General features: G+C 41.5%; 1 long non-coding RNA gene across 1 annotated transcript; it reads left to right on the top strand.

The window, feature by feature from the left end:
* Positions 1–200: 200 nt before the first annotated feature.
* On the top strand, positions 201–25,425 carry LOC124879853. The gene is made up of 4 exons (XR_007041139.1): positions 201–505; positions 602–910; positions 24,304–24,575; positions 24,652–25,425. It is a non-coding gene; the product is annotated as an uncharacterized LOC124879853 (long non-coding RNA).
* The last annotated feature ends 466 nt before the right edge of the window (positions 25,426–25,891 follow it).

Raw genomic sequence — 25,891 nt, 5'->3', positions numbered from 1 at the left:
TTGCATGATATTTCCCCTTTAAATACTGAGGGACGAATAGAGAATGACATAGGATGCTGGTGTATTATTCAGAGGCTGATGATGAGCACCTGGCAGAAGGCAAGCAGGGAGACTAATTAGCACAGAGGAGATAAACAGAGATACAAAAATACTAGGGAGAATTTAACAGAGATAATGTACAAAGAAAACAATAATTAACTATGAAGCTAATACACAAAGGGATTAACTAAACCGGGAACAACTGGGGAACATAAACAACAAAGTAATACAAAAAAGAGACAATAGAAACTCAAAAAACTCAAACACCTAATGATCATTACAAAAAATATAGTGTTCCAAAAGACCCAAGTAGTGTTGCATCCCCTGAGCTGGGAGCTATTGGTTTGTGTTGGTGTGTCTCTCTCTCTCTGGCAGGGCGTGACCGGCAGGTGCTGTTCCACAGCTGCAGGTCATCAAGCGGCAATCAGGAGGAGCATAAAAGGGTTGCATCGTCTTCGAGGCTAATGTAAGATTGTTTTTACGAACCAGCTTGGTAATCCGAACCTACCCTCTTGACCACATTTCTTCAGAACTTTTTTCTAATAGTTCTCTCTTTTCGTAGACATCGCCTCTCGTCCTGACTAGAGTGCCAACACTGATCTCCTTGCACTTCTCCTCTGGACTCCAGAAGTAACTCCCTGGGATTTGCCTCAGTGTACCGGTTTGCTGCTTCTCTGGTTGCCCTCCTGTTGTTAGCTGCTGGATCTCTCTCAGATCTCTCTCTTACCTGCCTGTCCGCCCTCCTATGCTCTCCGCCTGACACGAGACACCAGCCTGAACCAATCCTCAAACCGTCACCCTCCGACGATGACACACTTTCCCTCAGATGATCGCACCATATCCTACAGCTCATTCCCTCTAATCAGCAACAGTAAGAGACCAAACTATATTCAACACATCCTCCCTTTACAACTTTCCACTGGCCTCCAGTGTTAACTCCATTTTCTCCTTCTCAGTTCTCCTCCCCCCACCTTGAGACTCTGCTTGCTTGTTTGTTTAATGAACCTTATACAGCTATCCACAGTGTCTGTATTTGTTGCTTCCACCAGAGTCCAAAACAAAATCAGTATGACAAGTAGTAGCATTATAATAAGGTTTAACATTTAATAGCTATAATGTAGCAAAAATTTCATTAGGGACCCTTTGCAATTTTCAGGATAAAGAAGATGCGAATAATCAGTTAAACTACTAAAAAGGCTTTGTGTGTGAAGATCAGCCAAATATTCTCATGCAGCGATGTAACAAGCCAACAATCTTCACATGCATGTTTTAAAAACCTACAAGTTTCTTTAGAACTTCAAAGTAAGGTCTACCCTTAACATCTGTAAAATAAATCAAATACTGTATGTATAAATAAATAGTTTTAGTTATTTAATTGAGTCTCTTTTGCCATTTAGTGACATCTATCATCATCTATTGAAATCTATCATGCCCATCGCTACAATGTTGAGTGGGTTAAACATTTATGAGCAATATCTTTAAAAGGGGTAAATAGTGCTTTTTCAGATTCTGTTAAGATTTTAAAGTTTTTCACATAACTATTTCTCTTTTGATGGTCATGCTGTTGTGCAAACAATTTCCTTCTCCACAGACATATGAATTTATTCTAGTAAGACTCAAACCCCATCACCTTAGGTAACGTCTTACCGAAAGGTCTTAACCCTTAGATGCATGAGAGATAGGACCCTACACTCTTCCATAAGTGGGCCAAAAATGACCCATGTTACAATCAATTTGTTTTCATGGTATTTTTGTAATTTTGGTTTAGGATAATAATTTTTAAGAGATTTTGTACTATAATTGTGCCATGATTTGTAGGTGTTTTTGGGTACTTCTTATTATTCTTGAGAGGTTTTGAATCAAGCTTTTGTTATTTTCCTGGTCATGCTTTAGTTTTGTCTTCTTGTTCATGTTTTGTCAAGTTAGGATCTGGTTATGCTTTAGTTTCATGGTTTACTAGTTGTGTTTAAGTTTGTATTCAAGAGTCTCTGTTTTGCTCCAGCCACGTTTTGTTCTCTCCTGTCTGTCAATTAACGTTAGTCGGTTCACCTGCACCTAGCATTCAGTCTCCTCGTTTCACCTGGTTCTTGCTCCATAAATACACCTCTGTCTGTTCATTCCTCGCTGAAACATTACGGATCACTTTACTCTGTTATCATCTCGAGTCATTTCATGTTTATACCAAGCCTGTCTATGTCTGTTTTTGCACCACCTGCTGAACTAAGTTTCTGTTATTAAACCATTTTACTTAACATCATGCTGCCTGCTCGTTTGCATTCCGGGGTCCTCCGTTACACTGTACCTGACAGAATGTTTCCGCCAATGATGGACCTCGAGGATGAACGTCAGGCAAGCTCCATGGACCTCTTTACGTTCCTGTCTTGGGAGGTGGAGAAGACGCTGCACCGTTCTGCAGGGCTGTCCATGTTGGCTTGTGATGGATCCAGTTTGGCGATTCCATGTCCGGGGACAGGTCCTCTTAGTCGCCGTTTATCTTCTCCTCCCCTTCTTTCAGCAGCAAAGCTGATGTCTTCCTCTCGCCGCAGACAACGTCGGCGCGGAGCACCTTCCTGTTGTTCGGCCGGCGAGGAGGCGGGTCCTATGGCCGCTGACCTGAGGATTGCATCAAATAATCCCACGTCTTCCTCTGCCACAGCATTGTCTCCCAGGCTCGCTGCAGCTCTGCCCATGCCTTCTTTGCTCGCTCCAGCCCAGGTTTCTGCTGCAGCACCAGGTGTGCTGGAGGAGCGGTTGAGGTTTTTTGCACGACAATTTAAGAGCTTCAGGAGGACCAGTCCTGTATTCCTCTCCTGAGGTTAGGGAAAAAATCAGGCAGATGGAGGAGGATTACCGGACAGCAATAAGGCAGTTTTACTGCCGCCCACCTCTGCCGCCGGATCCTGTCTCTGAGGGGTTCAAGGAGCAGTTTGTCCTCGTTCTGACCTCCAAGGGTCCCCCAGACTCTGCATCTGTCTCCGAGGGTCCTGTCGGCGCTGCATCTGCCTCTGAGGGATCACCAGGCTCTGCTTCAGCCTATGAGGGATCGTCAGGTGCTGCTTCAGCCTATGAGGGATCGCCTGACTCCAAGCCTGACTCCAAGCCTGACTCAAAGCCTGACTCCAAGCCTGACTCCAAGCCTGACTCAAAGCCTGACTCCAAGCCTTCAGAGTTCCACCGAGTTTCTGGAGGGTCCTCTACTCTGTTCGGCCGACCCCCAGACCGAGGGTCCTCTTACTCTGCCGACCCCCCTCTTCGTCTCTGCTGGCCTCCTTGTCTTCGCCTTCGCCGCTGCCGCCGGCCTCCACGGTCTCTACGCCTCTGTCAGCCTCCACACTTTCGCCGCTGACCGCCCAGGACTCTGTGCTGCAGGTCCTGGCGCACACCTGAACTTTGTGCCTGCTCGGGACAACATCCTGGTTACCCACCTGACCTTTGTGCTTGCTCGGGACGACATCCTGGTTGCCCCCCTGACCTTTGTGCCTGCTCGGGGCAACGTCCTGGTCGCCCGCCTGAACTTTGTATTTTGGTTTTTGTCTCTGGCCCTCCTGCCGAGACCCCCTCCGCCTGCCCTGTTCGGGTTGTTTTTGGTTTTTGTCCGGACTCTTGTGGGCATCTGGTATCCGCCCTTGAATTCAAGAGTCTCTGTTTTGCTCCAGCCACGTTTTGTTCTCTCCTGTCTGTCAATTAACGTTATTCGGTTCACGTGCACCTAGCATTCAGTCTCCTCGTTTCACCTGGTTCTTGCTCCATAAATACACCTCTTAAACCATTTCACTTACCATCATGCTGCCTGCTCGTCTGCATTCCGGGGTCCTCCGTTACACCGCACCTGACAAATTGTGTCCACGCAAGAATGATTTCATTTTGAAATAATTTAGTTTTTTATCACTCTTGAAACATTTTGAAAATTTGAAAAGAAAATTTCACAACAGCACCAGAACGATGTTAATATCCATTTTTTATGTCTGTGTGTGTTAGAGTGTGTGTGCATGAGTGTGTATGTGGAATAGCTTTTGTATCTGTGTAACTGTCCTGTAGCTTCACTGTAACCAGTTGTAGCAGACCACATGTCTTTGGCTGTGATCATTGCACACAGGTACATAGAATTTCCCACACTGACTGCTGACTTTACAGTCTTTCCCATGGCTGAGTTGTGGCTTGTCCCCTCAACACCCTCTCATTGCTTCAAAGATCTTGTCATGTGTGGTGTGACGAGCTCCTTAGAGAGGTCAGTGAGAAAGAACTGACATACAGTGGTGATACCACTCTAAATCAGGGTGCTGAGTTGTGGAAAAGGTTTAGCTATTCAGGGTGGTGATGTCAAGAATGTTGTAACACAGCACCATGGGCCAACCCTGCATTTGATGCTTGTAAGTGTAAGTGCCAACCATTTGGTCCATGGTGTCTACACCCCGTTTGGTTTTTTTGTATTATGTGATGACCTCTGTTTTGTTTCCTTCTTTTTTCATCACCACATTGCTATGATGCGATGTGCTCAAGAGCACAACAGTCATTCATTTTATTCCTGATGCAGCTGACCATGGTGAGGCTGCCATTAAATCCAAGTTCTGTTCTGTGGACCTCCCAAGAAGGGATGTCTGTAGAGTCCCCGCAATGGCAAGATCTTTCTCCAGGACGTGCTGCACAAAATGCACAGTGAAGACGGCACTCATGCCGGACAATGTTTTCACCAGAATTTCTTTCCTAGGCTGTCTCCCATGTATTCCATCTGTTGCGTAGGTGATACATGCATCACAAACCAGGAATATGTTCAAGCCATACTTGACGGCTGTATTGGGCATGTACTATAGAAACTTGCAACTCCCCCGAATATAAGATAATACTGATGTTTTAGATGTTGCAGTGTTAAAGAATCTTTAGAGGTGACACGAGATATAATCAATAAATCACAAGTAGATGTACTGTATGTAGTGTCAGTCACCGATGATTCAATTCAATTCAGTTTATTTATCATTATTATTAATCATATATGATTATTAATCATATATTCCCATGAAATTCCATTGGAAATACGTGTGTACGTTGACGCACGTTTGGAAGCTTGAGTCAGTATTATAAAAAAAAACGTAAATTTTGCAACATTTATAAGAGGTAAGTTGCAATTTTAAAGGGCATGATTTCAGTAACACATTTTGCATCCCACTTATCCATCTAAGGGTTAAAGTACAATCTTAAAAAACAAGTTCTCTCCATTTTTATAGACAAACACTAAGTATGAAATTAAATCCTGAAGATATTTTCTGTTTGTTTGCAACAATTGTTTTAAGAGTTTATTTAGTTTTTTTTTTACATGGCCGATAAGAAGTGTGGAGGTTTTTTTGGATTGGGATGGATTGTTGCTATAAAGAAGTATGGAATAGTTTTTTTGACTGTGATGAAAGGTGTTTTAAAGTTGTTATTTTGTATTAAGCCAAATAAACTGTTGAGTAGTTGCTACATATTATTGTTTAACAAAACCTTAACTTACCTTAAACAGAATATAGAGATTAAATGTTTTCTGGCATTTGGTGTATATTGAAAAATAAATTAAAGCACTAAAGACTTTTGGGCCAGAGAAACACAGTTAAAGCTGGCGCTTTGAAGAAATGTGTATGTTGGGGCTAAAATACATTACTCTGCTTTGTTATAAAATTAAGTTACTTCAAAAGAAAATGTAATTTTCCTTGCAGGCAGACCCAAGGTGTTGACTTTGGGGCTAAAAAGTTCACACACAGTTAAAAGGCTGTTTTACAGTTTACAAAGAGAATGTATTAACTTAAAAGTCACAGATATAAGTCTAAAAAGGACTATTTGTTGATTTTATTGCAAATAAGGACAATATCTTTTGAGCAAAAGTTTATCATGATAATGCAAATTGGTTTAACTTTCTTTTGTTTTTTTATACTTCAACATTTTAGAATTGTGAATGCAGTTTGTTTACCCCAGATGTCCTCCTCTTGTAGACTGCTTTCTATACAGTGAAATGGATGGTTATTTTCTTGAGACCTCTTTAGCTCTCTTAGCATATACTCATGAGCTGCTACAACCTGCTGTCTGAATGCCTCAGACAGCATTTTGTATCTCACCATCGTGTTCTTCAACTGTCAGGAGCACACCAAACTCAGGTCTGAGGTTTATATGCCTGTTTGCAATCTTTCCCACTTTAAGAGGAAGTAAATATGGGGCTGTCCTAACTTATTCCTTACCAAAATTTAGCATATTTAAATAACATTTTAGGAAAAGTTTAGCTATTTTATTTATTTATTTTTGTTTGTTTACAGGGCTGCAAGGTGGCGCAGTTGGTAGCGATGTTGCCTTGCAGCAAGAAGGGCCTGGGTTCAATTATGTGTTCGATTAGAAGTGTTTTTATTTGGCTCCAGGGGATCTTTTCACTCGGCACACTCCTTAGTTACTGTAAGAGTTTAACAATCTCTAAACATTTTATTTGGAGTAAAGTCAATATTTCTGAAAAGGTTTTAAAATACACTTAATCAACTAAATCATTAAATCACTTAAATTGAGAATTAAGATAACTTTGCTAAATTGTTCTGTCATCCTATTTAGAAAAGTACAAAAAATTAGAACGGGTTTGGGGCTGCACGATGGTGCAGTTGTTAGCACTGTTGCTTTACAGCAAGAAGGTCCTTGGTTTGACTTCCGGCCAGGGGTCTTTCTGCATGCAGTTTACATGTTCTCCCTGTGCATGCATGGGTTGTCACCGGGTACTCCGGTTTCCTCCCGCAGTCCAAAGACATGACTGTTAGGTTAATTGGTTTCTGTAGGTTGCCCTTAGGTGTGTGAATGAGTGTGGGCATGGTTGTTTGTGTGTTGCCCTGCGATGGACTGGCGACCTGTCCAGGGTGTACCCCGCCTCTTGCCCGTAGACTGCTGGAGATGGGCACCAGCTTCCCATGACCCACTATGGAATAAGCGGTAGAAAATGAAAATGACTGACTGTTTGTTTACATTGGCTGAATTTCAGTATTGTTTAAATTGATATTAAAATATCAATATATGCTTTTTTCGTAGCTGTATGTTAGAAGAAACACAAACTATGATAGCGTGAGTTTTCCTTTTTTTTTTCAAATGGCTGGATACATGTATATACATGTGTTAATATTTTATTCTCAGTGACTGACAGCTAATATATCCAGGACAGGGAGGACAATAGGAGGGCAAATACTGCTGCTGTGGTTACTGTCTCTTAGGTGATTAAATTACATTTCCTTCACTACTCCCCTGCCAAATAATACCTCTCCTTCTGTAACCCTTAGTGAACCATTCATGTTTTCACAATATTTTCATCCCTTTTTTCTTTTTTTGTTGGATGGTGATTTTCCTGCTTTTTTCTTTTTGCTTTACATTGTCCCTAAATTGACTTTTCCATTGAAATTCTTTATGAACAATTTGTTTTTTTTTCATGTTTCCATCCTAGTTTCCATTTGACTTTGTTCTGTTTTCTCCTCCCATTTGTTTTCTTCTTTGCACCTCATGTCTTCAGTCTATCCATTTCATCTCTTTTTCTCATCTATTTCTTATAAGTATCTAAGTATCTTTTTTCCTCTTGCTCCAATGTGTTCTTTGACTTTGACATTCAACTTCTTGATAATCCTGTCTCCACCCTTGCTTCTCTACCTACTTGAGCTAAAAAGCCACTCAGAAAGGAAGACAACATTACTCCTAAAGCAACACAAAACAGATGTTATTTTGCAAATGCACTCAGGGATACGAAAACTCTTGAAGACATGTCCTGTGGTCTAATAAAGCTAAAATATTACCAAAATTACTTTTGTTACAATTGGAGGAAAAAGGAGAAGCCTGCCAGCCATAAAACACATCAGACTGGATGTGTTTTAAAGTACAGAGGTGGTAGCATCATGCTGTGCATATGTTTTGCTTTAAAAGGGAAAAATGCACAAATATTGAAGAACCATCTCAAGACATTGGCAAAGAAGCTAAAGCCAGGGCACAAATAATTCTCCCAATTGAAAAATGACCCTAAGCAAAGCACCCAACTAATCACATAGTGTCTTTAGGACAAAACAAAATAAATTTGGAAGTGTTATCACAAAGCCAAAATGAAAAAGGAGAAGCTGAAATTGTGGGAAGTTTGTAGAAGATACCCAAAGTGTATTAAGTAATTGATTCAGATTAAAATGTTTGTCTATGAGTAATGTTCCAACTTTCCATAGCTCAATGAGGAATTTTATGTATACCAACCTAAAACAGATAAAAGGTCTGAATTATTGTCAGACATGGAGAAAATAAATATGTTAACACGATCTATTACATCTGTTCACATTTTACAAATCAAAATATGCAAAGTGTGTAAAGCATTTGAATTCAGCCACCCCTTGGTCAATACTTTGTAGAGCCAACTTTCACTGCAATTGAAGCTGCAAGTCTCTTGAAATACTGTATGTCTCCCTCAGCATTTCACACCAAGAGACTGAGAAATGTAGGCCTTCTCTTCTTTGCATAGTAGCTCATGCTCAATCAGATTGGAGTGGCAATTTCTTCTTACCACTCATTTATAAAGGCCAGAAATGTGGAGTGTATACTGACAGTTGTCCTGTCAACTGATTCTCCCATCTGAGGACAGTTGGAGGGGTATGGAAACTCTTGTATGGCATTATGTATGCACATATCTCTCATAGTGTGTACACATTGTTGTTTCATGACCTTGCATCTGGCATCTGTTTTCTGACTGGATTAGGAGAGTTCAGTCAACGTTTCTCAGCAGAATGAAGAATAAATGCCTCAGATGTGCTCTGAGCTTGGGGAACCACAGGCTCAGTCAGATAGAGGAGGAGAGGGAGTGTGTGTGTCCATCTCAGTTTGTCACGCGTCGTCGTCTGCGATGCTGGCAGACAAGATGACAGGCGGTCTCCCAGCTGTCAGGAGCAAAAGCTGGAGACGGATCTTTTCTTAAATAAGGCAGAAAAACCAGTGGTTTGTTGCGGGTGGGGGTTCTGCGAAGTAGTCTGCTGCCGCCGTGGTACACGGGTGTGATATGTTCCTCTCGTCAGCAGAGCTGCTGAGAGGTGTCTGCCACATTAAACTGAGTCAGAGAGTGCATAAATTTAGAGAGGAAGCAGAGTTTACAAAGTCTTTCATTTTTCACTCAGAAGAGCTCCGTTCACTTCAGTTTGGCAGTAAAAAAGTTACAGTTTGGGAAGGAAGAGCAGCAAAGAAAACACCCACAAAACCATCTGACTGAGGAAGAATATAACTTAAACTTTTTGCAACAACAATACTTCCAGGGAACAACACATTGTTTGAACAATCCGGCTAACGGAATTTTTCTGCAGGTCATAAATAGTCCTGTGTAAAGAGATGAACTTGCATAAAGTCTTTGACACTAAAAATTATATTCATCGTAAACAGCAGAACAATGTTTACATACAAATCCAGCTTTATGTATGTTTTATTCAAAATTTTCTAAACATTTTAATAACTAGGACTCAGATAGATCAAACTTGTGGAAAGTTATTTAGAGCCTTCTCCATATTCAGTAAAAAAACTATTCATTGGTTTTACAGCATTTAAACACTTTTTGTAATTTTTCACTGCCTTGTTGAGGATTTATCTCAGGTGATTAGCTCCATTTTGCAGAAATTTGCAACCACAGCCTTGTCCTTAACTGCCACCTTGCTCACATGATATCCGACCTCTCCATGAACTCCTCTTACCCACAACCTCAAACCAACCCCTCTGGACACTGACAAAGATTAGGAGAGTGAATTGATCTGTTACTACATCTTCTCTGGGTGTTTACATTTATGACTTGGATGAACTTCTAGCAGATGTTAAATTGGGCAACCAGCCTGCATTAGGTGAGATATTCTTCAAGCCATCTCAGTCCCAGTCTGCTTGAAGACTTCTAGAGAATGAGATTGTGGATACAAGCGACTGAAAGGAGCTTTCTTTGTTGGGTGGATGGACTCAGGTTTAGACATATGGAGAGAGGAATTCCGTCAACTTTGTGATCCCCAGAATGAGCTGGAGAATGTCACCGAGGGGGAGATATGTCTGGGGTTCTTTACAAGCAAAGGCAATGAGTGGCTTGATAGACCTGGAACACAGACATATCCAAAACAGAAACAGAACCGTTGCATGCTTTCAGAGATTTTTTCTGAAAAAGTGCTTGTTGCTCTATCTTGTCTTGTCCTGAAGTTAAACTGGGCTACAAGTGAAGCAATACATGAAGATCAGATTTAGGGGTGAAGAAGAAGAACATGTAAAGCAGAAAGACTTCATTTTAAACTGAATTTGAACGCACAGAGCAGTGCAGTGAACTGTTATACTATATGGGAATTGGTTGAAAACTAGTTTTTCTTATCTGTGGGATTTTAAGTTTTCACTGCTTGGGGGATTTAGACGTGTCTGGTTGCACATGTTAGTTTCACGCATTCATTGCTGACTTTAAGCCTCTAGCAGATAATGCTATGCTTACTTTACAAAATATGTGCCTGGGTTTGCATATTGCTTGATAAATGCATCAATCTCCTTGTCAGTATGAGCGTCCTGGGCCAGCGATATGAACAGCAGGTCAACTCTGCAACATTCGTTTAATGTAATAATGCTGAACAGTTGACAGTGTAGATAAACACACCTGAGTTGGATCACAGGAGATTGTTGGATCAGTCCTGGACATTTAATTCAACACATTGCAGAGTGTGAGCTGGGTCATAGTGGAACTGGATTAAAGTACTTTACACCTACAAAACTAACTTATTGCAGCAGAAAACCCAACAAGGAGAGTCATATTCTGTTCTCCAAGCAGCTGTGAAAAATGGTGAGCATAATTAAAATGTTGTGGTGCTGGCAATTAACTTGAGTGTTTCTAGGTCTTGACGTGTTAGACGTTTCTCCACTGCCTCTTAGGAGGAAACTATTCACAGCACCACATCTATTTTACATCCTTGCATCATTCTCCTTACTTTTCCACGTAGTCCTTAAAGTGTAGTAACACTTCAGGAATGCAAATTCATTCAAGGGTATGTTTTACTTTACAGTTGAAGAATATTTTGGCAATGTTTTGGGTTTCGGAAAGTTTTTTTTAAAATTCACTTGGATAGTTAATGCCTAATTTGCCAGTCAAAGAGAAGCTATAAAAATAGGTTATTATGTGTTACAAGCATTATGTAATAACCGGATTGAGTGATTTTTTTTTATTTGACTGGTAACTTTAGCATCATTCAGTTTGAAGCTGAACTGAGCTTCAAAACATTGATTCACTGCCTATTTGGTTGTTTTCTGCAAATGGGGATAGAGCTCCTGAGGTTTAAGAATGTTGAGGTCTTGTTCATGGCATGGAGAAGTGGAGGATCAAAGGGCTGACTCTGGCTGCCTTTATATTGATCTTCCATGAGCTGAGGTACAAAGTAAGACTTTAGGTTCAAAGGCGAATCCACAGTCTTATGCTAACAGATAGTCAGATCTTGATAGTTGCTAAAAAAAGAAACATTGCAGGCAAAAACAAAACTTAAACAGTTGAGGATAGAAGCTTTTCAGCTTTCCCATCTTTTCAGCCATGAATCAAAAAGTAAACTAGAATCACAGATGTTCAACTAGCGGGGATTACTCAGTACCCAGACATGCTCGGGTGTTCTGATCATTAACCATGTTAGAAAATTGTGTTGACATAAAGTTGGGTGGAGAGATCCGAAAGGTTTTAGAAACACACCATGGCACTCCAAAAATAATTCAATTACATGTACATTAATTTAATATTTGGTATGATGAGATGAAAGACAGCTTAGTTAAAGCTGCAGTCAAGGTCTTCACACCCAGCATCCTTTTTTAACAATTAGTCACACAATTTCAATTACAAGAAACATGCTATTTTAATATTTATCAAGAATACAGAAAGAAAGGAAACTGGGTTTCTCTTTTCTGGAGGACATCAAAAAAGTAGTATCATCCTCCAAATCCAGGAGACCAAACAACACCTGGTAAATGTCCTGATGTACCAGCAGTAGGCGGGCCCACCTATAAAATCTTTTCTCTCACTACATTTCAGACATACCATATAAAAAGGCAGGTTGCCTACATGTGCCAATGAAGCTTGACTCTACAAAAAAATAGTTGTGTGATTCTCACTCTGCCATCTGAATTTAAAAAATAATTCGAATATCGGAAAAATATAAAATTGTTTTTGTCACTCATTTCACAAAGTAAAACTCATATTAAATGGATTCATTGCACATACAGTGAGTATTTATAGCATTTAGTTCATGTAATTTTGGTGATAATGGCGAACAAATAAAAAACAAAAAAAAAACATTTTTTAATTTCTTACTAATATGGATATTAATAAAAATATTGTAACTGGATTACTGCTGGAGGAATCATGTATCCCATAAATTAGGAATATGGAAAGAAAACAAATGTTTAGGGAGCTGTTTTGAAACACCCAGGATACTTTGTGTTTCTATAGCAGGAGATGATATTTTTTGTAATACTGCTGATGTTTTTGCCAAGTGCTAGTGAAATGTGTGACCTCAAGGCTAAGCCAATCACAGCAGTTAGTTTATGTAGCCAAAAGGGAAACTTTAAACATCAGTTTGAAACAGGCCTGTAATCTGTATGTTTACAGATGTTTTTTTTATTGCTTTGATTGGTGTTTGCTAAATGCTTAAAACCAAAATGTATTTCATACAATTAAAGAGGTATACAGCCTATTTGAATAAGACTTGTTCTCCTTCTACAATTTTATTCTTTTGAAGTGCACCTTTTGACTATATTTACTCTCATCTGTAAAGCAAGTTGACAAACTTTATGCCTCCACTTAGTTTTCTATTTGGATAAATCTTTTCTTACCACTCATCCACCTCCCAAAACCAATTATCTCTTGCAGCTTGGCGCACTGGTTTATAATCCCAAAGCCTGCCGCAGATGAGGCTTCTCTTTCAGCATTGCTCAGCGTTATTCAGAAAGAAGAAGAAGAAGAAGAATATGAGTGTCTTGGGAAGAGCGTGTCTGATGAGACTAGAGGATGAAGAAATGAAGCGATTCGATTAGCGAAGCTAGGACTGGGTCGTGGGTCACCGAGGCGGGCTGGGTTGGACACCGCAGACAAATCAGCCAGTTCGCTGTTAATGGGTTTCCAATTTTAGAGCCGAATAATGCCATCTATCTGCTAGGCCTCATTCTGCCACTTTGCAGAGGACTTAAACTCCAAAAGACTTTCTGAGCTCTGATGACTTTTTTGGAAACAACACAGGGTACAAAAAGGGGTTTGCAAGACTTTTCCTCACTGCAAAATGGGAGATTAGAGCAGATTCATGAGGAAACGAGAGGCACTTTCTTATGACCTTTCAGAGGACCAGACACCAAAGAAGAAACCAAAGACCGACACAACATCAAACAGTTAATTTATTCAATATTTGCAGTCTTTGCTAAAATAAAGGCTTTAAGAGAAAGAATCCAGATAGTTTCTCCAGTTTTCTACTAACTGAGCCTAATGCGTAGAGAGAAAAGCTGTCATATTTCTTGCTGGAGGAGGTATACAAACCAACTAATTAAGTTGATTCTCTGAATTTATTAACAATTTATGACTATATTTATCTCTTGTGTCAAAATAAACTAGCATTTGGTTAAATTATATGTATTTTAGAGGTGAATGTTTAACACTTTCACATCCCTACAGACACAACAAATAAGCCATTTAACTGGTGAGTCACCAAAGAAGCTAACTCAGCATGATCTCAGTGGCACAAAAACCTATTTTAATGTACGGCACTGGAGAAACCTACATTGCCTTGCAAGGGTTTTCACACCCTTACACATTTGTGCTAATTTTGGCAGATTATAGGCACAAATTTTGACGTAGAAGGAATTGTGTTTTCAGATTTATGTGCAGTGCTGCCAATCCTTCCCACATATTGCTTCATATGCTAGGCCAAAATGTTACATTTTGATTCTATCTGACCAAAACACCTTCTTTCATCTTTTTCCTGTAAAATACCCAACTGGTGACAAACTTTAAAGAGGAGTGCTTTTAGTTTTTTTCTAACAATGATTTGCTTCTTGCCACTCTTTCATGCGGGCCATGTTTGTGGAGTGCATGATAAATAGTTGCCTTTGTCTTAATTATGCTGCATTTTCGCTAATGTCCTCTAACAAATCTCTGAGGCTTTTAAAGAATGGCTGTATTTAGCCTGAGCTTGAATTACACACAGGTGGACTGTGCTACACTTTGCTGACTTATAATAGCAAAAACAACATGTCATGTATCATTGTCGGCCCACTTCACAATTATGTACTACTGTGTGTTCATCTGTCACATAAAATCCCAATAAAATACATTAGTTTGTACATACGTTTGTGGTTGTCAGAGCTTTTTTTAATGCACTGCTCAGGCCATAGAATTAAAAAAAATCTGTCTTTTTAGTAATGTAATTGAGGTTGTGCATATTCCCCCAGGGTTGTTAGAACTGCAGGTGTTTTTTTGTTTGTTTTGTTTAAAAATATAATAATAATAAATTTTTTGCTGCCCAAATACCTTAGCTTGTTGAGAAGCCACACCTAACATGAGTCCGGTACCGATTTTTTATAGTAACCCATGTCCTAATAAAATATTTACTAGCAACAAAAACAAAATCGCTTAATTATTATAGTATTAATATACTGTAATATCATTACAGTATTACCAAACCTGTTATGGTAATAAATAGCTATAGTTATAATAAACACTATAAAGGGTTCACGTAAGAAGCAATCGGTAAATAATTATTCTAGTAAGAGACATTCTGTATTTAGAAACGTATATAAAGTTAAAGTCTAATAAGAAAGATGCTTTTTGTGCCCTTAATTACCAAAACTGCTAGCAAGATGTCTGATATATAATCACTTGACCAATAGGACTTTAAAAAAATCTGAGATAGGCTGAGGTAAAGGAAGGTATTTGTGATAGATTTTGGTTTGAATCCTAAAAGAATTATAAAAAACACGAGAATAGCCACTAACACTCGATTAATTGACCGGTCGCTCTGATGCTAAAATTAGCAAAGCTTAGCAAACAGTATTTATTGTAAGATAAATACACAAAACTGGAACAAAAAACTGAAAAAATACATCTTCCATAACAAATGTATTTTATATAAAGTTATCATTTGTCCAACCTTCAAAGACACCTTTATGCTAATAGAGAACAACCTTTATTGAAGACAAAATAGGAACGTTTTGCATAGATCAAACAATACACTACTAAATAATAAATCTTGAAATTAATTAAATACATTTATTAAGTAACTAATTAAACCTCAGAAGTCAGATTTTCTGTTCTTTATATATACATCAGATGAAACAGTAAAATGGATCTGTTAACTGGAGCAAGATAATGAAACTCAATTGCAGCACCATTCAGTAAACTAGAAAAAAAAGCTTTGTGTTTCCAGTCATGTCAAAATGTTTGTTTCGTCTCAGCATGACTGTGACGGTAAATATCACCTAGGTCAGACAGACCCAGTCTTCAGCTTGTCACTATGGGAACAGTAAGAGCTGTCACCAGGAAAAAGGTCAGTGTGAACTGGGACCTGTTTTCACTTCATGTATCAGTGACAGGACATAAAATAAGAGACATATTCAGAATAGAAAAAGTCATCTCATGTTTGTTTATAGAGATACATAGAGGTTTCACAACTGACAACCTACCTGTCTCACTGTGATCTGACTATTAAATAGAAAGTCGAAAAGTGGTAAGACAAATATTTGAGGACGAAAAACAAATATATAGCCATGTTCTTGATAAATAGACCACAAGCATATAAAAACTAATTTGGTTACTTCATACTCCAGACTTGCTGAGAGGACATTGTGAGGAGATATAGAGCTGCCAAACTGGTAGAAGGGCCCAAAAGCAAAGAGGGGCTAATGTTGATCAGAAATGTCAAAAAAGTCAAATTCAGATATAAGTCATAGTAGCCTTTTCATTCCGTTGGAAGATGAGGGGAGACCGTGCTACTTCCCAGACAGACGAAAAGGTCCCTGTAAATCAGCTGATTAGCACGTCTCACCAGATGGGGGTCCCAGTATAAAACAATTGACCGGGTATTGCAGCAGGACAAAGTTATTTCTCAGCTTTTGGCCTCAGGCAAAAAAACAAGCCAACTTATTTTGACTTGTCATGACCAGGAAATCCTTGTGTCCATGCACAATGCCCTAGAACCCATCAAGCAGTTCACCAGTGCCTTTTCATTGGAGGGCTTTGCCACAGTGTCCTACATCAAACTGGTGCTACATGTCTTCCATTCCAGCATCTTGGCAATTCAAGATGACTCTCCACTGACCTCATCCATCAAAGGGTGCATCTTGGATTACCGTATTTTCCGCACTATAAGGCGCACCAGATTATAAGGCGCACCTTCAATGAATGGCCCATTTTAGAACTTTTTTCATATATAGGGCGCACCAGATTATAAGGCGCATAGAATAGAAGCTACTGCAGTCAAACGTTTGACTGGGGTTGCGTTATGCATCCACTAGATGGAGCTGTGCTAAAGAGAATGTCAACAAAACAGTCAGATAAGTCAGTCAGTCAAACTTTATTAATACACTACAAACCAGCGTTCTGATAACTCCATTCACTCTCATGGTAAGGTCTCCTCTACATAGAATTCTATTGAATAGAGCCAACCGCACGTTAGGAATGCATTGGAGTCTATGAAGTTGAAGTTAAAATCAAACGTTAGTTAAAACGTGAAAGGGAACTTTTCCCTGATTCAGTAAACACGTAAAAGAAACAGTTTGATGCACTAAATCAAACGTTAGTACTGTTAACCTTTCCTGTTTCTGTCCCCTGACCGTAGTCTGATGACACAGGGGAGACGCTTTCTCCACGGCCGAAGTTACTAGTTTCCTCGGGGTTAACTCCCTCACTCATACGTTGCTGAGTTGAGCATGAAGAAACAGCATCAAAACACTGAGTTGTTGACGAGATTCGGGGTTCTTTTTAATGACTTTGCAGCACGTAAAAACACAGGGCTTACAGATTCATACACCGCTGCTCCGGTCGCCGTCTCTACCCACCCCACACACACAATAATACCGACGTCACTCCTTCACTCTTGATTCTCAGCTACGGCAGCACACAGCGCCACCTCTGTCCGGAGGAGTAATGTCAACATCTTCCATACACACACACGAAACATACACCCCACACACTGAGCTTCTAATCACATATAGTTCAGGCAATTCCTGCAACAGTACATTCAAACGTTATACACACACAAGTGGTGTTGGACTAGGAGTAAGCACAGTACAGGTGTTTACCGCTATTACTTCGGCGACACCCCTGACTACGGTAGCCGTAATGCCGTAGTTTACCAGTCGTACTGAAACATTTTGACAGAGCGCCGTGTACAACCAGTATGGATCAACCAATTAACCAATTGATCCATATATAAGGCGCTCCGGATTACAAGGCGCACTGTCATTTTTTGAGAAAATTAATGGTTTTTAAGTGCGCCTTATAGTGCGGAAAATATGGTACCTTAAATTTGCAGACCCTTCCACTGACATAGCTCGACAAGTTATTTAGCGAATCCTACAGTAAAAGTGGGGGTAAATCGAAGATGTTGGCAGATGTGATGCTGTTTGATCACGGTGTAGCAAGGTCACCTACTTTGTGGCCTTAGATGCACCAAAATAGAAAACCTATGGAAGTTTGTTCAAAAAGAAATTTTCCACTTCCACATCATCACTCAGCAGATGACTGCAGTTCTTCCTGCCTGTTTGTTGTCTGTAAATGTTGACAGTAAATCAGATCACTTGGAGTGGTGGAAGGGCCAAAAAGGAATGCTTCCAAATTTGAAAAGTTTGGCAAAACAAAAGTCTGTGCGCCTGCTCCTATTGTCACTATTTGTGGGTGTTTTTGGGTTCTTTTTCTTCTTTTTCTTCTTATTATTATTATTGATAGGTTTTGTATAACGCTTCTGTTATTTTCCTGGTCATGCTTTAGTTTATGTCTTCTAGTTCATGTTTTGTCAAGTTAGGTTTTTTGGATCTGGTTATGCTTTAGTTTCATGGTTTCCTAGTTGTGTTTAAGTTTGTATTCAAGAGTCTCTGTTTTGCTCCAGCCACGTTTTGTTCTCTCCTGTCTGTCAATTAATGTTATTCAGTTCACCTGCACCTAGTATTCAGTCTCCGCGATTCACCTGGTTCTCGCTCCATATATACACATCTGTTCTGTTCATTCTTCGCGGAAACATTTTGGATCGTTGCTCTTATTTCATGTATTGTCCTTTTGCTCTTGCCAGCCTGCCCATGTCAATTTTTGCCATCACCCAGTAAGTTTTGTTCTTGAAATCATTTCACCTACCGTCATGCTGCCAGCTTGTCTGCATTCCGGGGTCCTCCACTACACAAACCCTGACACAATGTTTCCGCCAACAATGGACCTCGCGGATGAACATCAGGTAACCTCCATGGACCTCTTTATGTTCCTGTCTCGGGAGGCGGAGAAGAAGCTGCACCATTCAGCAGGGCTGTCTGTGCTGCAGTCAGCTTATGATGGATCCAGGATGGCGATTCCATATCTGGGGACAGGTCCCTTTAGTCGCCGTTCATCTTCTCCTCCTCTTCATTCGGCAGCAAAGCCAATGTCTTCCTCCCGCTGCAGGAGATGCTGGCGCGGAGCACCTTCCTGTTGTTCGGTGGGCGAGGAGGAGTCTCCCATGGCCGCTGCTGTGACGTCTGGAGCGGTGGTTTCCCTGCCAGCTGATGTGAAGGATGCAGCGAGTATTCCCGCGTCTTCGTCTGCCACAGCACCATCTCCCAGGCTCGCTGCGGCTCCGCCCATGCCGTCTTCACTCGCTCCAGTCCGGGGTTCTGTGGCAACGCCTGAGGAGCTGGAGGAGCATTTGAGGTTTTATGCTCGCCAGATTAAAAGCTTCAGGAGGGCCAGTCTCCTATATTCCTCTTCTGAGTTCACGGCCAAGGTCAGAGAGTTGGAGGAAGATTACCGGACAGCAATAAGGCAGTTTTACTGCTGCCTACCTCCATCCTCTCCAAGTCTTCACAGTGCTGCTGCGGTCCACACCACGTCAGGTCTTCAGAGTGCTGCTGCATTTGGGGTCCCGGCGACGCTTCGGCTCAAGTCATCGAGGGTCCCGGCGACGCCTCAGCTCATGTCATTGGGGGTCCCGGCAATGCTTTGGCTCCTGCTCAAGCCACTGAAAGTCCCGGCGACGCCTCAGCCCCTGCTCAAGCCACTGAAGGTCCCGGCGACGCCTCAGCCCCTGCTCAAGCCACTGAGGATCCTAGCGACGCCTCAGCCCCTGCTCAAGCCACTGAGGGTCTCGGCGATGCCTCAGCTTCTGCTCCTGGTCTAAAGGCCTTCCGGGGCTTCAGCGAGAGACTGGTCCTTGTCCTGGTTCCTGAACTCTGCGATGAGGGGTTCGAGGACAAACTGCCGCCTGAGCCTGTTCCTGAGTGGTTCCAGAAGGAGCTTGTCCTCGTTTTGGCCTCTGAACCCAGAGACGAGGGGTTCGAGGAGGAAATGCCGCCGGATCCTGTCTCTGAGGGGTTCAAGGAGCAGCTTGTCCTCGTTCTGGCTTCCGAGGGTCCCCCAGACTCTGCATCTGTCTCCCAGGGTCTCGTCAGCATTGCATCTGTCTCCGAGGGTCCCGTCGGAGCTGCTTCAGCCTCTGAGGGATAGCCAGGCACCGTGAAGACCAAGCCTGACTTCAAGCCTCTGGAGTTCCACCGAGTTCCTAGAGGGTCCTCTACTATGCTCGGCAGACCTCCTGACTGTCTGTTCCTTCATCACAGACCTCTAGATTGTCAGCTCCTTCGCCGCTGGCCTCCAGACCACCGGCTCTGGAATCGGAGGCTTTGTGCCCGTTAACACGGCATAGTAAGAGGAAGAATGCTGTGGCTGCTACTCAGGTTAGCTAGTAGATGAATAAAGGATGGACGGAGGACTCAGACAGTAGCGATAGCGAGAGCTACTTTTCCGACGTCAGCGAAATGTCTGCCACACAAACTAATAGTGCAGAGCCCAGATCCCCTGCGGAGTCGGATCTCACTTTTTTGCAGCAAATAAAAGGCCTGAGATGGGTGAAGATTGAGAGTTTTTCCCTGATTTAAGAACTTTTTATTTTTCAGCTGGTTACCATATTAGGCACAAAGATGAAGTGGATTTTACAGAACAACAGGTTTTTAGGCTGAAAAAGATGATGAGTAAAGTTAGAAAGCAATTCTGAATAAAAGTGAAATGCATAAGCACTTTATATTTTTTATAGTCTGTTGGTTTGTTTCTTTTAGCTTCTTACCCAATATGGACTCTTTTATGAGGTAGAATGGCATAAAGAATCGAAAGGAGAGGTAGTTATGAGCCATGGCACCTCCCAACCCCTGCACTCTGGTTTCCCCCAAACTCTTTTGAAATCAAGCACATTATTCAACGGCGGTGTCTTTTAGTCGAGGCATGTTTTGATCATTTTAGCGTGGTTTTCATTAACATTTATGCTTCTATTTCCAGTGCAGAGAAGAAGCGTTTTTTAGAACAAATTGGGGAGAAGGTGTGGGGATGAGAACTATGTTTTTAAAGGAGGGGATTTTAATTGCACCGAGAATGAGATTTTAGACCGTAATCATGCAGAGCCGCATCTGGCAGCTCAGCGCGTTCTACGGCAGCTTGCCGGGTCTATTAGAGATCTGGAGATGAATATAGTGGAACTGGAACATCTGAGCGAAGCCACGGGAAAATGAGAGCACTTAGAAGCTCTCAGATCTAAAAAGGTGCTAGAAAACCTGCTGAAAAACAAGGTGCAAGGCGCATTGGTCAGGTCCCGTTTCCTAACCATCAAGGAAATGGATGCACCGTCCAGCTTCTTCTTTAATTTGGAGAGGAAATGTGGTCAGAGGAAACTGATCCACTCCTTGGTGTCGGAAACAGTGCAGCGACTGAGTGAACCGGGGCAGATCAAGAAGAGGGCTGTGGAGTTCTATTCTTCATTGTTTCGGAGTGAATATAAGAGGAACGAAGAGCTGTCGAGAAAGTTCTATGATGAACTCCCCAGAATCTCTGAGGAGATGAGATCACAGCTGGAGCGCCCTCTGGGGCTGCAGGAACTCCACACAGCCCTCCTGAGTATGCAGGGCTAAAAGGCCCCTGGACTCGATGGGCTCACCATCGAGTTCTATAAAGTATACTGGGAGATTGTGGCAAAAGATCTACTGGAGGTATACAATGAGAGTCTGGCAGAGTTCGCAGAGTGGTAGTTGCCCTTCTCCTGAAGAAGAGCAACTGACAAGATATAAAGAACTGGCGTCCTGTCTCCCTCCTCTGCACGGATTATAAGATCCTCTCCAAAGCCCTGGCGAACAGGATGAGAGGAGTGATGGAGCGGGTCATCCATAGGGACCAGACCTATTGCGTCCCCAGCAGGGGATGTTTTGGAAGTCTCCAGTTCATTGGGTTTAAAAGCAACTTTGGTCGCATTAGATCAAGAAAAGGCTTTTGACTGCGTTGAGCACAACTTCCTCTGGCAAACCATGGAGAGATTCGGGTTCGGTGCTGGCTTCACTGCCAAGATCCAGGTATTGTACAGTAACATTGAGAGTGTGCTGAAAATCAATGGTAGTCTGTGTGCTCATTTTAGAGTGTGTAGAGGCGTCTGACAGGTCCGTGCGCTCTCGGGGATGCTCTACGCGCTCTCCCTGGAACCCCTACTCCAGAAAATTCGTTCGTGTGTTCATGGTTTTGTTTTACCTGGTTTTAACAGTAATGTAGTTTTATCTGCATTTGCCGATGATGTTGTGTTTTTTTTGAATGATCAAAAAGATGTAACTACATTATGTGAAGTTGTTGACAAGTTCTCTGTTTTACTGGCAGCCAGGGTGAACTGGACAAAAAGTGAGGCCCTTGCTGTAGGTGGGCGGCCTGAAGGGCTTCTAGTTCTCCCCCAAAACCTCCAATAGAGAATGGATGGTATTAAGTATCTTGGTATTTATTTAGGGGACAAGGCCACTGTGGAAAAAAACTGGGAAACTGTTGCACAGAGAGTGAAGAGCAAGCTAGAAAAGTGGAAATGGCTTCACTCCCACATGTCCTACAGAGGCAGAATCCTGGTTTTGAATAACTTGGTTGCATCACAGTTGTGGCATAAACTGTCTGTTTTAGATCCGCCACCCGACCTGCTGGTAAAAATCCAGTCTCTGATGGTGGAGTTTTTGGAGCGGTCTACATTGGGTGCCGCAGTCTGTTTTGTTTTTACCGAGAGAGGAGGGGGGACAGGGCCTTGTCCACCTGGCCAGTAAGACGGCCTCGTTCCGTATTTGTTTTTACAGAAGTATTTACTAGGGTCTCCAGATACTGTGTGGAGGGATGTGGCCAGCTGCATTTTCAGACGTGTTAATGGTCTGGGGCTGGATGCAGCTCTGTTTTTGACCGATTTTAGGTTTTTACAGTTAAAAGGGCTGCCTCGTTTTTATCAGAGCGTTTTTAAATCATGTGGATTTTTTAAACTGCACAGGTCAAAAACGCATAATTCTCTGCATTAGCTTTTAGTAGAACCGATAAACCATGGACCGAGACTGGACGTCAGTGGGAGTACAGTCCTTGGCCTGTCAGAGGTGCTGAAGAGGTCCAAGACAGTGACCGTAGGAAAGCTGGTGGCGGTAGTGGTGGTTTATTGTTTAAAATGTATAAACAATATCAATACATGGTTGATTTAGGTTTAATACTTTTTAATACAGACATGAAGTTTTTTTTTTTTTTTTATCTAAGACAGGCATCATTCAAAAGATAATGAATAGGTGTATAAATAAGCAAGTAGTGTACATTTTGGAAATAATGATTTGTCTTGTTTTATTTACGTTTTATTTAACAAACAGCATGCTAAATATGATTTATCACTTTCTCACTAATCAGTGGAAAGAACTCTGCTGCTGAAGTCCATTGGCCTCAAGCTTCATCATATTGTGTGTTCAGACATGGTATGCAGCATACTTTATTTGTAACAAGGGGGAATTTGAACTTCTTACTTTTCCTCAGCTCAAACCAGTCTGCCCTGTCTCACCTCTTACATCAACATGGCATTTTCTTCTACACAACTGCTGCTCCCCGGGACATTTTGCCTTTTTGAGGTACATTTTATTTAACATCACATCATGTCTTTGAAATGCACACCACATAAACCCTAGCTTTTGTATGAGTGTATACTATATCAGCATTACTAGTGTATCAATAGATGCCTAGAAAATAAATGCCAGATTGTTATTTACTTAAAGCCAAATATCTTTTTGAAAAACAAGGCAGATATGCAATAGTTTGCTGAGTGTATTCCTGACATATTGGACATTTTAGCAACCACCTTGACAAGACCCATTCCCTTTGAAAGGACCATGCATCCAAATAGCCACTTTTACAGTGAGAGTATCATCCGCCTCCATTCTAAGTAACACAAGCCAAAAAAACTTCTGAAAATAATTCATGGAGTGATTTTTTGTAAGAAATGTAGCTCTGAGGTTAAGTCATGTTAAAGTAACAGCTATGAAACATTCTCTGAAGAGTCCAAACAAGTCTGACAAGAGCTATTAGAGTGAGTCTGGTGCCAAAATGACAATAAAGACTTTCCAAACTGTATCCAAGGCTTATGCTGTCCCTCTTGAAGCTCAGATGCTATGACAGTTAGAATTTTTACAGGATTGTTTAATTTGAACATGTAAGTTTTCCAGGGAAGCTCTTGTGTGGTGCATTAATACAAATCTTTCTGTTCTTCTCTGTCAACTTTACAATTTCTTTCCAGGGCTTGGGTTGTTCCCCCTGGGAATAATACAGCTGTTCTTAGTGAGTAACTGACAGCATGGAGTACAGCTGAATCCCCTATCCCAGCATGCTCTGCTCCTCACTGCTCCACCATCTCATGCTGTGCAGTGTTTTTCAGCTGGTTTTGAATCCCATCTGATCAGTCAAATCTGTCAGCCTTCAGCTTCGCATTCAACAGCTATTAGAGGATAAAGACATGGCTGCCTGAAAAACGGGAAACCGTGGGTGTTGGGGCTTGAGAGTGTGAGTTTTCTTTTTCCCTGTTTTTACCACCTGAGGTGGTAAGGAGTGGATCCAGTGACAGGTGTTTCAGATTTGCTGCTGATTGTGTCTGCCAGATGAGGACTATTTAGGGAGCCAGGTGCCAGTCCTTCGTTGCCTGAGTGTTGTGCCAATGTGGTAAACCTCGAGCCTTAGGTTACCTGATATATATATCGCTTATGCTAAGAAGAACTAACCCTTCTTGTATTCTTGCTTTGCTTCAGTACTTCTACCTGTGGGGTGCGGACAGATTAAAGGCTACCCCCAGGACCGGAAAATCTCAGGAAACCCTTAAGATCTACAGTTCAACCTTTTGGTTCCTCAAGAATCTGCCTGGCGGCTTGGCTCCTAAATATGGTAAACCCTGTGGCTTCAGTAGGATTGTCAACCTGAGACAAAGAAACGCATCAGCTCTGTTATTGGACCTCTCCTGGACTCCTGCTCTTAAGACCCCGACCAGAAGTTCCCTCCCAGCTCCTAGCTTCCATGGCAACAAGTAAGCCGACTGTAACTTATTGAAATATTTTCCCACCTGACACCAAGTTTACCAACCTGCACTCTTCTTCTTCCAGAGCTTACCGAGAAGCTAGGTGAGCCTGTCAGTGAGACCAGACCAATGCTCTCTGTGAACCTCAGAAACGAGACCAGATAAATTAAACTGTTTTCCTGTCTCCTGAGTGTGGTTATGCATGTGGGTCAAACAAACATCTAAGAATATGACAGTGGGAATCCAAAATGTCCACAAGCAAAGACATTTACAGCTTTTTTGAAAGTTAAGCTTTACATGTTTAAGTTGATCAGGGTGCCTTGGAACTGATAATCAGTACACCATCAGTAACAAAGAGGTCCATTTCTCCCTGGTAACTCTTCAACATAGGAAAGACAAGGGAACATGGAGTTCAAAACAAGTAATGCAGAAGTACTGAGTTTGCTTCTTCCTCTGCTGCCACACCAAAGCCCCAATACCATCCTGGAATTCCACCTACATAGACAGATGTCTTTCTCTGCTTCAACATCCCTGGTTCACCTGAATAAACTCACCTGCCTGTCTGCCCTCATCGACTACAGATAACAATGGCTGATCAAGGCTTTTTTGAAGCTTCCACACTTGATTCAAAATAACGTGGTTGATCACTTAAGGCTTCAATGACATAGTGCTCGAGTAGGACATCTAATGGTAAGTAAAATCTAGTCCCATCTCAGTCAGAAGACCTATTGAAAACCTGTGTGGTGATTTGAGGAGAAAAGAGTATTAGTAATGTTTTGGTCAAGTTGTCCTATCAGTTCCATCGCTGAAGCGATTTCATTGTTTGCAAAAGTGAATAACATCACAGCTGACATTAAACATTGAGCTTGAAATCAATAATCAATTCATCAGCTTGGAGTGTTTGTGTAAGTGTGCGTGTGTTTGTTGTCATCTGGTCTGCAGTGTCATGCTAAAGAAGCAATTTCAGCTGCAGAAAGGGGAGATGCCTTTTTCAACTGTCAAAATCTGTAAAAACCCCTGTGTGTGTGTGTTTTAATGTACAGGTCCTTCTCAAAAAATTAGCATATTGTGATAAAGTTCATTATTTTCCATAATGTCATGATGAAAATTTAACATTCATATATTTTAGATTCATTGCACACTAACTGAAATATTTCAGGTCTTTTATTGTCTTAATGATGATTTTGGCATACAGCTCATGAAAACCCAAAATTCCTATCTCACAAAATTAGCATATCATTAAAAGGGTCTCTAAACGAGCTATGAACCTAATCATCTGAATCAACGAGTTAACTCTAAACACCTGCAAAAGATTCCTGAGGCCT

Source organism: Girardinichthys multiradiatus, chromosome 13 (genome assembly GCF_021462225.1).
Source record: "Girardinichthys multiradiatus isolate DD_20200921_A chromosome 13, DD_fGirMul_XY1, whole genome shotgun sequence".
In the NCBI taxonomy this organism is placed as follows: Eukaryota; Metazoa; Chordata; class Actinopteri; order Cyprinodontiformes; family Goodeidae; genus Girardinichthys; species Girardinichthys multiradiatus.
The sequence above is the reverse complement of the archived record's forward strand: the minus strand, read 5'-3'. Positions and strand labels throughout refer to the sequence as shown.